Below are 11,106 nucleotides of genomic sequence, written 5' to 3' on the forward strand. Positions count from 1 at the left end.
ATAAGCAGCTGGCCTTCCAACTGGGCTAAACCCTATGATATTCTGCACTGGAAGATACCCTGTAGAACAGCTCTGGATTAGGGTCACAGACTGCTGCTACTCTGCCACTGGCAGCTACCAGAAAGGCAGTCTTCAGACCAACAGGCTGCCCTGCAACAAAGACTCTCATTACAGAGCTTTCCAGCTAGCACCAGGAAGATAGCAACATAGAAACTCTTAATACAGATACTAAGTACACAGAAGTTAGCTATCCACTTCAGGGAAAGAAAAAATCAGCGTGCTAGGAAGCAGCATTTCACTGAGCATGGGCCATCTTGCTGCTTTTTTACACCAGTTTTGCACATGAGTGTAAAGGTAAGTAGGTATCTGAAGACAACACATCACGCTGCTTGCACCTAGAGAGATAGCCTTTGTTGTCTGCTGGTTTTGCAATGACTGATCGCATGCTGCAAGGAGCACTGCCTTGTTTCGCAACCGCTGCATCACATCTTCTCAAGTTTTCACGTCTCAGAAGCACGGTATCACCGGTCCCATCTTTCTTGCTCAAGACAAGCCATGATTAAACGGTGCTAACAACCTGGTTACTACTTTGTACCATAACTGTACCACTTCTAATAACGCTGGGCACCAAAACACGGTAATGGAATGTTTCAACCATCCGCATCTTGATTCAAACCAGTACAACGCAGAAGAAACTGGTCTTGAGTGAGAGGAGGAGACAGAAGAGGAAATCTTTCAACGCTACTTCCTCTGTACATAACTATTAATGTTAAAATCCCAGTTAAGAGCCGTTCAGAGTACGGTGGCTAAAACTGGACAAAGACAGCTGTCATAGCAACTGAAATAGATGCAAGCACAATATTTAACCTTCTTCATTGGTTAAAGTGCTACTAATAGTGAACACAGAAAGGATTTAGAAACGGGGGTTGTAAGATTGTCACTGGTTAACAGGAAGTGTATGCCTTTGCACACCTACCCACCTAAATGTCACATCCACACATTTCAGTCTCAGATTTCTTACGCAGACTTTCTAGCAAAATTCCTTCATTAAATAAGCCATATTTCGAAGAATTTCCCCATAGAAATAGAACATGTGTATGCAATAAAGAGGGAAATAAGTAGAGCCTTGAATCACAAGCCCAGAGAACACACTTATGGTACCAAAATGCTGTTGCACTATAGCACGGTGCCCTTCCTGGAGGCAAAGCAGTGACAGGCATTCTACCTCGCAATCCTAACGTTTGTAGAGATAAGAACACAGATTTGCTCTTCCAGCTGTACTGGCACTAGGATCAGCTGCTGGCATGTCACGTTGGTAGTGATGCCTTATGTCCTCAAGGGACTGATATTTTTGTTGGTGACAAGGACAGTAGAACCGAGCACATCCTCAGCAATTTTACCGACTTAATCGAGTGGTGTGGTTGATATGCTGCAGGAAAGGGCTGCCATCCACAGGTCCTGGACAGGCTCAAGAAAACTTCAGAAAGTTCAACAGGGCCAAGTGTGAAGCCCCACAGCCAGCTCGGGGTAATTCCAAGCACAAGCATAGGCTGGGTGGAGAGCAGGTTGGGAGCAGCCCTGAGGAGAAAGACTGGGGTTCCAGTGGATGAAAAGCTGGTCATGAGCCAGCAGTGTGTGACTGCAGCCCAGAAGGCCAACTGTATCCCGGGCTGCATCAAAAGCAGCATGACCAGCAGGGAGAGAGAGGTGACTGTTCTTCTCTCCTCTATCCTCTTGAGGCCCCATATGAAGTACTGCACCCAGGGTGCTCAACACAGGAAAGATGTGGAGCTGTAGGAGCAGGTCCAGAGAAGGCCAGGAGGATGGTCAGAGGGCTGCAGCACCTCTCCTACAAGAAAGGCTGAGGGAGCTGGGACTGTTCAGTCTGGAGGAAAAAAAAGGCTCTGGGGAGACCTCACTGTGGCCTTCCAGTACATATAGGGGCTTTACAGTAAAGCTGGAGAAGGACTATTTATCAGGGAGTATAGTGATAGAGCAAGAGGTAAAGGCTTTAAACTGGAAAATGGCAGATTTAGGCTAGGTGTTAGAAGGAAATTCTTCACTCAGAGGGCAGTGAGGCCCTGGTACCGCTGCCCAGAGAAGCTGGGTTATGCCCCATCCCTGGAGGTGCTGAAGGTACGGTTGGATGGGGCTCTGGGCAGCCTGAGCTGCTGGGTGGCAGACCTGCCCATGGCAGTGGCTTGGATCGAGATGGTCTTTAAGGTCCAGTCCAATCCAAACCATTCTGTAACTCCTCAGAGTAAACAGCCTCAGTATGAGCTCTTCACCCCAATCTCTACCAAGAGGTTTTTCTCCAGATTTGAACCAGGCTTGCCCCTCAGATCTATCCAGCTTTGAATGCACTAGTGTCAAGTCTTGTTCTGAAAATTAAAAAAGATCAGTGGAAGCAAGAGCAGGAAACTGGAACGAGCTAAGATATCCACGAAGCTTAGCACAGTTCAGCAAACAGCTGATTGTTAACAGTTACATATAATGTACTGACAGTCAAGCCACAAGAGCAAATGAGATGTAAGTGATCTGCACCAAGCTGCACTTGTAGCTGGAAATCACTCTTTTAACCACCACCCCACTTCTTTGTAGTCAAGTTATATATCAAAAGACCTTCTGGGCTGTTTGTGTGCACACATGGATCGGTGGCAGGACAAGTTTCTCAGTTCTCTTTAACATTTTACACGTGGATGTAAATTGAACTCTTTCACAAAGTAATTACAGTTGTTATTTACTAAGAAGGAACTAAGAAAACAAATTTGTTGATAGTTTATTCTGGATTTTATTATAACTACACAGATATTACTTAAAAATTATTAGGAGGTACAGCTACACCAAAGGTTACTTTCAGTAACAGAGATTTCCCTACCATGTAGATCTCTCGACAGCCATGTCCCAACAGGCTCTAAATCGCTCATACACATACCGAGTACTGTTCAAAGCAGACTTGCTTTCAGCAAGATTAAATACCTGTTCAGTTTGAACTGTCCCAGTGCCAGGACAAACTACAACTCAACCAGTTCAGACAGCCACCCCACCAGGCACCAATGGCCTCTGCAACTCCCAGCACCCCAGATCTGCTGCTTCTGGGATTTCTGCCAGGAGCTGTGGGGTAGCTCTCCGCTGAGGACATTGCAAATTAAATATTCTAGAAGTGTGCTTGTGTTTACGTGGAGCGAGGCTGCAACAGTTCAGAATATGAGTCAGTACGGTTTGCATCTACGGAACTGAGCAGCACAGTTAGAAACAGTGCATTTTCGAGGAAGCGGGGGGTGTGAAACAGTTCACCCAGGGGAACAGTCAGGCTGCACCTGGCAGGAGCCAGCACTCACCTGGAGACAGCAATTTGCTCCAGTACCTCACTGCTCCAGAGCCCACGATTTTCCCATAGTAATGTCAGAAGTTTCTGCACAGGAGAGGCACTTTGGTCCTGCCTGTATCGGGGAGGCTAACAACGGTACAGCCAGACAGGCTGACAGGCATGCACACCCACAGTGTGGCTCCGAGCCTTACTTTTTTGCCTTGCTTAAAGTGGAAGCTGAAATATAGTTCTGATCAGAACAGCAAAGAAAAAAAGTTAAAAGCAGCTCGATTAGTTAACGCCACAGCATCCAATAAAGTCCTCGGATGGAAAAGCAGAGCAGAACTGAAGAAGAGCAGCCTGTCCCCGTGCGTCTCACCATGCTGGTACTTATGGCCAGGTGCGTTTTAAGGCCAGCACCCCTTCATCGAGGCACAGCAGAACAGCGTGCCCTCCCAGGGAGCCCTTCTGGCAGCCGTTGGAGCACACAGCCGCTGAGCACACCAGAGGAGCACCGCTGTCTCTCAGGGATCTGATGCAGGACGGTTCCTCTGCAAACACAGCTGGAGCCCCTGGCTGCCCCGTGCACACGGCTGTGGGACAGCACATCTCAGCTCCGGCCACGCTTCAGCTCCCAGAGCACAGCAGCCCACACAAAAAGCTGCGTACGGCTCCGTTGTCGCAAACCTTAGCCGTGCGAAATCTGTCGAGACGTTCCCATCCTGAAGCGGCTTTTGTTTTCATTTTGAACAGAAAAGATTAAGACAACCACAAGCTGAGAACACTTTTCGGTATGATACAGTTCGCTCTGCTTCTCAGGAAGCACGCGATCCAAGCAGGGCAGCTCACACCGGTAGCTCAGAGCGCACACCGGTGCGGGACGCTGAGCGGGAACGGGGCTACCACAGCGCTGACAGCTCCCGATCACCCACAAAAGCACCGCAACCAAGCGGCTAACTTGCACTTCCCATCCGCACCCCCAGCCCCGGGCTGCTGCCCCCCGCCGAGTAATAAACCTGAGCACAGCTGATCTTCGCGAGACCGCTTAAATCTCTCTTAAGAGAGCCATAATCCGCCATCACGTGCAGCATTAAGGAGCATTACGAGTAAAACAGATCCCGAGGTGTCAGTAAGCAGCCGGCTGCGGCGCCGGGCACCGCGCTCGCCGCTACCCGTAGCACGCCCTGCCCAAGCGCTTCCGCGCACCACGAACACGAACCTCAGCACCGCGATAAAGGCTCTTTCTTCACACCACACGTGCGCGCCGCCGTCGCCTTTCTCCAGCTGAAAGCGGGATCAGAACTCTGGGCCGGCCCAACCGCCCGAGCCCGGCGCCGTCGGGAAGCGCCCAGCGCGGGCGGCAGGTGCGGGGCGGGAGGGCGGCAGCGCGCAGCGGGAGCGGTCTGACAGCGGGGCTGCGGGCTTCGCCCGGCGGAGGGGGAGGAAACGGGCAAGTTTTCCGCAGGAGCTCAGCGGCGCGCCCCCGGCCCCGACCGCCCCGCACCGCCCGCGCCCCACCCGCCGCCGCTCACCTCGCAGCCCGCGGCTCGGGGCAGCCGCAGCCTCGGGCATCCGCGCCTCCGGCCGGAGCGGAGCGGGGCGGGGCGGGACGGGGCGGGGGAAGCGGGGCGGCCGCGCGGACCCCGCGGCGGGGGCCGCCGCCTCCTCCTCCTTCCCCTCCTCCTCGGCGGGGCGGGGCGGGGCGGGAAGCGCCCGCCGCCACAGCGCCCAGCGGGGCGCGCAGAGACTCGAGCTCGGCGGGCGCGCGAGGAGCAACCGCCGGCAGCGGCCCCACGCGGGACGGGACGGGACGGGACGGGACGGGACGGGAGCGGGCGAGACGCGCCTCCACTTGGCGCAGCCCCGCCCCTCCCCGCGCACCCCAACCGCCCGGCCCCGCTTCCGCGCGCCTCCTGCGGGCGCTGCTCCGCTCCTTAAAGGGGCCGCGCCCGGCCCGGCGTGGGGTGCGGTGTGAGGGGCCCCTGACCTGAGCCCCCTGTCACGCCGGACGGCCCTCCGTGTCACACCGAGGCCTGTCCCGCTCCCTCGTTGGTCCCTTCCAAATTAGCCATGAGTTGTTCTTTGGGCCCCCGGGAAAGAGACCAGGACCCCACCTCAGCGCGCCGGTGGCCCTCCCTGTCACAGCCCCCAGCAGTGCTGAGGTGAGGGGGCATGGGGACACGTTCACGTTCTCTGATATTAAATAGCCCAGAAGGTAGAATCGCCTTTTTTTTTAACCATTTTATTTAGACAGACATTTTTCTAAGTGTACTACGTGAAGGATTTCAGTCCCGTTCCTCTTGATCAGGTCTCAGAAAGCAACTTGAAATGTGAGCATGAGAAGAATTACCAAAGAGAGAATCACTCGGGGGGTGTTGAACCTGAGAGCTTGAGCAGACAGTGTGTGGAACCCAACGGAACGGCTGATTCCCTTTGCTCAGCTCCCTGCACAGGAGAAGGGAATCTCAAGGTGCAGAAACGTGCTAAAAGGAGGCAAATCGTAAAACCTTCAAATCAGTGCCCAAAATGCACTCTGCAGGGCACGCTACAAAGTGCCTCCCTGCAGCACTATGGCAGCTTTGTGCCCTAGGCGAGCTCTAAAGGAGCACTGAGGGCCTGAAGCACTGCTGGGCTTTATAGCTCTGTGCAGGCAGAAGTTTCTTAATTGCCGGCTAATGATGCGGTGTGGGCACTGCCTTTTGCCCAGTGGTTATGAATTACTTTGTGCAGATACACAAAACCCACATCAAACAGAAAGCACAGGCAGGTCATTCCAGTCTGACTGAGGGAGAGAAGGAGCGAGGCTAGCACAGAAAGGAGGGCAGAACTAAACCATAGCAAGGTTAGAAATCCTAGAATGGACAGTGACCTTAAAAGTGTGCTTCCTCCTGCTGCCTTTCAGCACAGCTCCTGTCATCCTGATTGAAACTATCAGAGGTGTTCTCTCTCCCTACAGATAAAAAAGGCGGCAGCTTCTCACTGGAACCACCAAGGAATTTTGATCCTGTAAAAAATGCCCTATAAAATGGGCCTGAGAGGGCTGTCTGAGTGGGGGAAAGTGCAATTGGATGTTACATTTGCTTTTGTTGTGATTGATGTGACTCTGTCCGATTTATTTTCAAATATCAGAATGGGTTCTGGATGGAACTCTTGCAACCAAAACCTGTGATCCATTTGCCAAGAGCTGTTTTTACTCCAGTTGAGAACCGATTTGTCTGGATTTTGCCTTAGGCACAGTCCTTACCATCTTCTGCCAGAGATTTTTTCCCCCTGCAGACTTAATCCAGGATCCAGATACATGATTGTTTAAAATTTACATTTAAAAAGGAGTAAAAGATTGATTGGAATTCCAGGGGAGGAGAGGGAGGCATGATGATATATTGGAATCTTTTGTTCCCAGAAGAACCAGGAAAGAATTAAGATTATTAAAGAAATGTAATTTGGGTCAGACCAAGCATCTAAATCCACATCAGTTAAAAAGATGATTTTCCCTACATTTTTAATGTGTTTGACACAAGCGTGTTTGATTTATGATGGGAGTCAAAACCATCTGTATTTGGGGAACAAGCACATACTTATTTAAACAATGGGGCTGCCTGGGGGGAGACATAGGAAAGAAATGACATTCTTTTGCAAAGAATTCGGTGTTTTTCACTCCATGAAGTAACTGGCACTGGTTTGAAAAGTGCTCTGCAGCAGGAACAGTAGCTCAACCTATCTTAAAGGAGTCCAGCAGTTTACCTTTATGCAATTGGTATGATAGTGAACAATGTTATCACTGATAAAGCTCTGCTATTCCCTACTTTCCTTTCAGTGACCCCTGTGAAGAGAATTGGTCTCATTGGGCACCACTGAAAAGAGCCTGGCCCCATTCATTGGACTCCCTCCCTTCAGATATTAGGGACTTGTTCTAACTGCAGATGAGGCTGAAGCAAAGGAACCGTTTCCTGAACATGTCCTCAGCTCTCATCTTGTGCTGAAATAGTTTATTTGAAGTTTTTCAGGGAAGAAGTGTTGAGGGCTATCAGGATGACATCTACAGCGTTAAGTTCTAGCCTGTGCTGGGTGGAGATTCCATTCTGTAACCAGATGCTGTGCTCCATATGGATTGATATGATTAGAAACAGGCTTGGAAATAACATTTAACTTTACCAGTCAGCTTCCCAGAGCTCCGTAAGCCATGTGAATGGATGTTGTGCCCGCTGCTTCCTTTAAATGCATAACCTTGAATCCAAGCATCCCTGCACTTAGGGGACCTTCTTGGCAAGCTGTGGAACTGATCTCCAAAGCTCAACACAGTCGATATCCCATGACAAAGATGTGCCTCACTGTAAAGCCCAGTGTAAACTATGAACGTCAACAAAGGGGCCAGAGGAGAGACAGAAATATGTCTGCCCCTGCAAGGTTTCCACATACGGAGAAAGCAGAAAGTAACAATCTGCATTTCAGCTGCTTTTCTAAATGAATGTATTCAACCATGTGGCGGGCCGGTAGCTTTCTCTTCCTGTGTGAGGCTATGCCAAACTCGAGCGAGGAAGCCCAGGGTCTTTTAAAAGAAGGTGAGAAAAACTCAATGGCAAGTGTAGAATTTTAGAAAAGAGCCAAAGCCTCTGTCCACCCTCAGAAGAGCAGAACGACAGAGCTCTGGCAGCCACTGCAGCCACCACCGATTTATTTACGAGTTCCTGGAGTCGATCCAGTGTAATTATGGGCCTGAACTCCAGATCAGATTCACTTGACATTTGAGAAAGTCTGTGGAAAAACAGTAATAATAAACTGATAATAACCATCCGTCTCGTAAGCAATGAGAAATAAAGGGAAGAGAAAGGGCAGGTGGGGAGAGGGGAAGGCAGCATAATCCCCAAAAGATCTCCTGTTTGTCAGGAGATACTCTCAGTGTACAACCCTGTGTATTTTCTAGAAAGAGCTGCAGAGAATTTTGGAGTAAGTCCTGAATCATGTCAATGCTTTTGCTATTACTGCACTGGAAAAAATGAAGATGGTGGGTGCAGAGGAAGCTGGGATAAGTTGGGACGGCAGTTTCTCTTGGTGGAGCAGATAGTTTGTGGCCCACATGGCATTTATCCGAGCGTGCTCATCACCTAAATTACGTTACCATGAAACCGTTGGCTTTGGAAAAAGATGTTTGAAGAAACTATGCTTCGGCGTTTGATTTATTTTCAAATTCATGCACTGAGTAGAAATAGGCTTTGTTTGTATTGTACTTTATTGCAAGTCTCTCATTCTGCCAGTTCATATCATCGGTATAACACGGATGAGTATTAGGGTTAAAAATATTTGTATTTAAAACATCTGCAGTCTTATATCAGGATTTATATCCCATTGTTTGATCCTTCCCATCTGAATCACCCCGTATTGTTTCCTATTGAATTGCTGGGAGATGGCCTCACAAAGCAAACTCTCTGGGAGGTTTCCAGAAAAAAAATATTTTTCAAGTAAGATAAGTTGATTAATTCTGCTGAATGGAAAAGGCTTCTTCTATGACAAGAAAGAGGCCTGACATTTAGTTTACAGTTGTCTCAAGTATTTTATTTCAGGTGATGGAATTGAATTGCAAGTTATGAGTGAATGTTTAATGAAGCAAGAAGAGTTACGTTTGTGCTACATCCAAACAGCATTTGGTGAGTTTTCCTTATGTCAGGTTTCAGGGCGTATTAACTACGTATGCAAAGATACAACAGAGCCCATATATGTCAATAGGTTTTCTCAGAGGGAGCATTCCAGTTAGTTGCTCTCATCAGACAACAACCAAATGTCGAGTGCCCTGGCAATCAACACCGAGCGCCGTAACACTAGACGGTATCTGAAGGAAAAGGAATCCTGGGTGGATGAATGGGGTTAGTGGCCCAGAACATGTCATCTTCAAGTGACCTGCTTCGCCACACTCACGTAACTTCTCAGGAACACCTCCCTTGCAACATGGGCAGTGTAGCTCCAGTTGTGAAGGAGAAAGGATATCGAAAAAGGAACAGCCACAGCTGTATGCAGAACAATGAATGCGCACTTCTTTGAGCTCAGTCTCTGTGAACTGCACACGTTGGTTGTTCAGCCCGTTCTTCCTGATCTGACAATGGTATCAATTTTTTTCTGCTTAGGAACATTTCTAGAATTGTAGTTCTATGTTATTTAAAGCTTTTTTTTTTTTTTTTTTTAATTTTACATTGACTTTTTATTTAACTTTAATTGACATTTACTTAACAGTTCAGGTTACTGTGTTATTTCTGTATGCTTTGATATTTTCTTCTATAAATATACATCTCATAGGTCTTGAGGAGGAGACTTAACAGTCTGGAGATCTGGTGTAAGGTCAGTAACAAAATGTAATACACAGGAATGCAATATATTTTTTTCCTCTTACCTACCATGCATCTGGTTTTCACAGACAGGCCCTTTTCTTGGTCCTGGTATTTCATAGGAGCAGAATGCTGACAGTTGTCTGGGACAGCCTGACCAGAATAGCAGCTCAGCCTGAGCTGTTGGATACCTAGAGATCCCAGACACATTCACCATGCACAGCAGATCAGCCCCACAGAGTATGCAGTACTTCCACAGAATTAGAACTTTGGAGCATATGTTGCCCAGATGAACTGCACAACGCGTGGTAAACCCACTTACTGTGTGAAGTCAGACTAACCATATAATTTATGCACTATACATGTGATGCACTGACATGCTGGCCTCACAGTTATCTTCTATTCTGCATATGTATATGACTTCCACTGAGTATTTCCTGGGCATGAAGTGACTGTCTTTTTATTTCCTTGCTTGTATATATCGCATGATGAGACGCTGCTACTTGGAAATAACTAATTTTTGTTTGGGATCAGCTCATGAAATTCTGCAAGGCTTTGTTGTAGATGGTCGGCTGTGTTTGCATCCAAACCACTGAACTCAGCGGAATGTTGGAGCACAGCACTATTGGAGGCACACTGAATAAAGCTTTCAACTACTGACAGCATCTGAAGAACATCAGGAAAATGCTGAAAGCCTAGGTAAATATCCTTCAGAAACCAGCTGGCATGGCTGTGTGGGTTTCAGCACAGGGCCTGTCTGCCACAGAATTTTCTTCATGTTATTTGGTGTTACAGTCCTCACATGGAGCTCATAGTTATTAAAATAAACAGCGCTTTTAGAATAGAGCGCAGGATTTTGAACTCCATTCCTCTCTTGGCTTCCAGTGCCACGTAACAATCTCATGGCAGGAGTAATCAAAATAATTCCGTGACGAGAAAAATCACCCCATTTTAACAATCCCAGTTTGCTGTTCATAACTATTGCATGGGTTATTGGCACAAATATGGGCATTAGGCAGTGTCTAAGAGGAGCTTAATGTAGGTCTTCCAGAGGTACTGCCTTCCCTGGACAATATCAGGCTGCGCCCATGTGCATCCTAGAGACCTCAGGAAGAACAGATTTTCTTTGCACAGTGATACCATCATTTACCCATTCCGTGATTGAGGCACAATGAAGGCTATCATCTGTGATGTTAATGGCTTTAATATACAGGCTCATGCTAGGCGCATAAAAGAAACTCCTCAGGCTTCTCGGCCTCAGCTGGCTGTGGAGCCACGGCATGAGTTTGTAGTCTGGTTCTGCTTTCTGGAATGACACATGAAAAAAGGATGGAGCAAGACAAGTGCCAATCCGTTCGCACGCAGGGCTCTCCCCCCATGGAAGACCCTAGAGATTCCAGCTCCTTGCATTTGTGTAATTGGGCTTACCCAGTTGTCTGGGTAGCCAAATTACACAAATTCTGTTCCATGGAAGTATTGTTC

The 11,106-nt window shown here is 48.4% G+C and overlaps 1 protein-coding gene across 5 annotated transcripts in view; it reads right to left on the minus strand.

Annotated features, from left to right (window-relative positions):
- SVIL (supervillin) overlaps nt 1-4,916 on the minus strand; it is a 134,132-nt gene extending 129,216 nt beyond the window's left edge. For 3 of the 5 annotated variants that reach the window (XM_046932047.1, XM_040694017.2, XM_046932041.1), the window contains exons 1-2: nt 4,843-4,916; nt 4,530-4,594 (exon numbers count right to left, since the gene is read on the minus strand). The gene's annotated coding sequence lies outside the window, so the exon portion shown is untranslated. The remainder of the gene's footprint in view (nt 1-4,529; nt 4,595-4,842) is intronic. The other 2 variants (XM_040694025.2, XM_046932038.1) reach the window with 1 other exon arrangement.
- Between the last annotated feature and the right edge of the window lie 6,190 nt (nt 4,917-11,106).

The sequence above is a fragment of the Gallus gallus genome, chromosome 2, assembly GCF_016699485.2.
Source record: "Gallus gallus isolate bGalGal1 chromosome 2, bGalGal1.mat.broiler.GRCg7b, whole genome shotgun sequence".
In the NCBI taxonomy this organism is placed as follows: domain Eukaryota; kingdom Metazoa; phylum Chordata; class Aves; order Galliformes; family Phasianidae; genus Gallus; species Gallus gallus.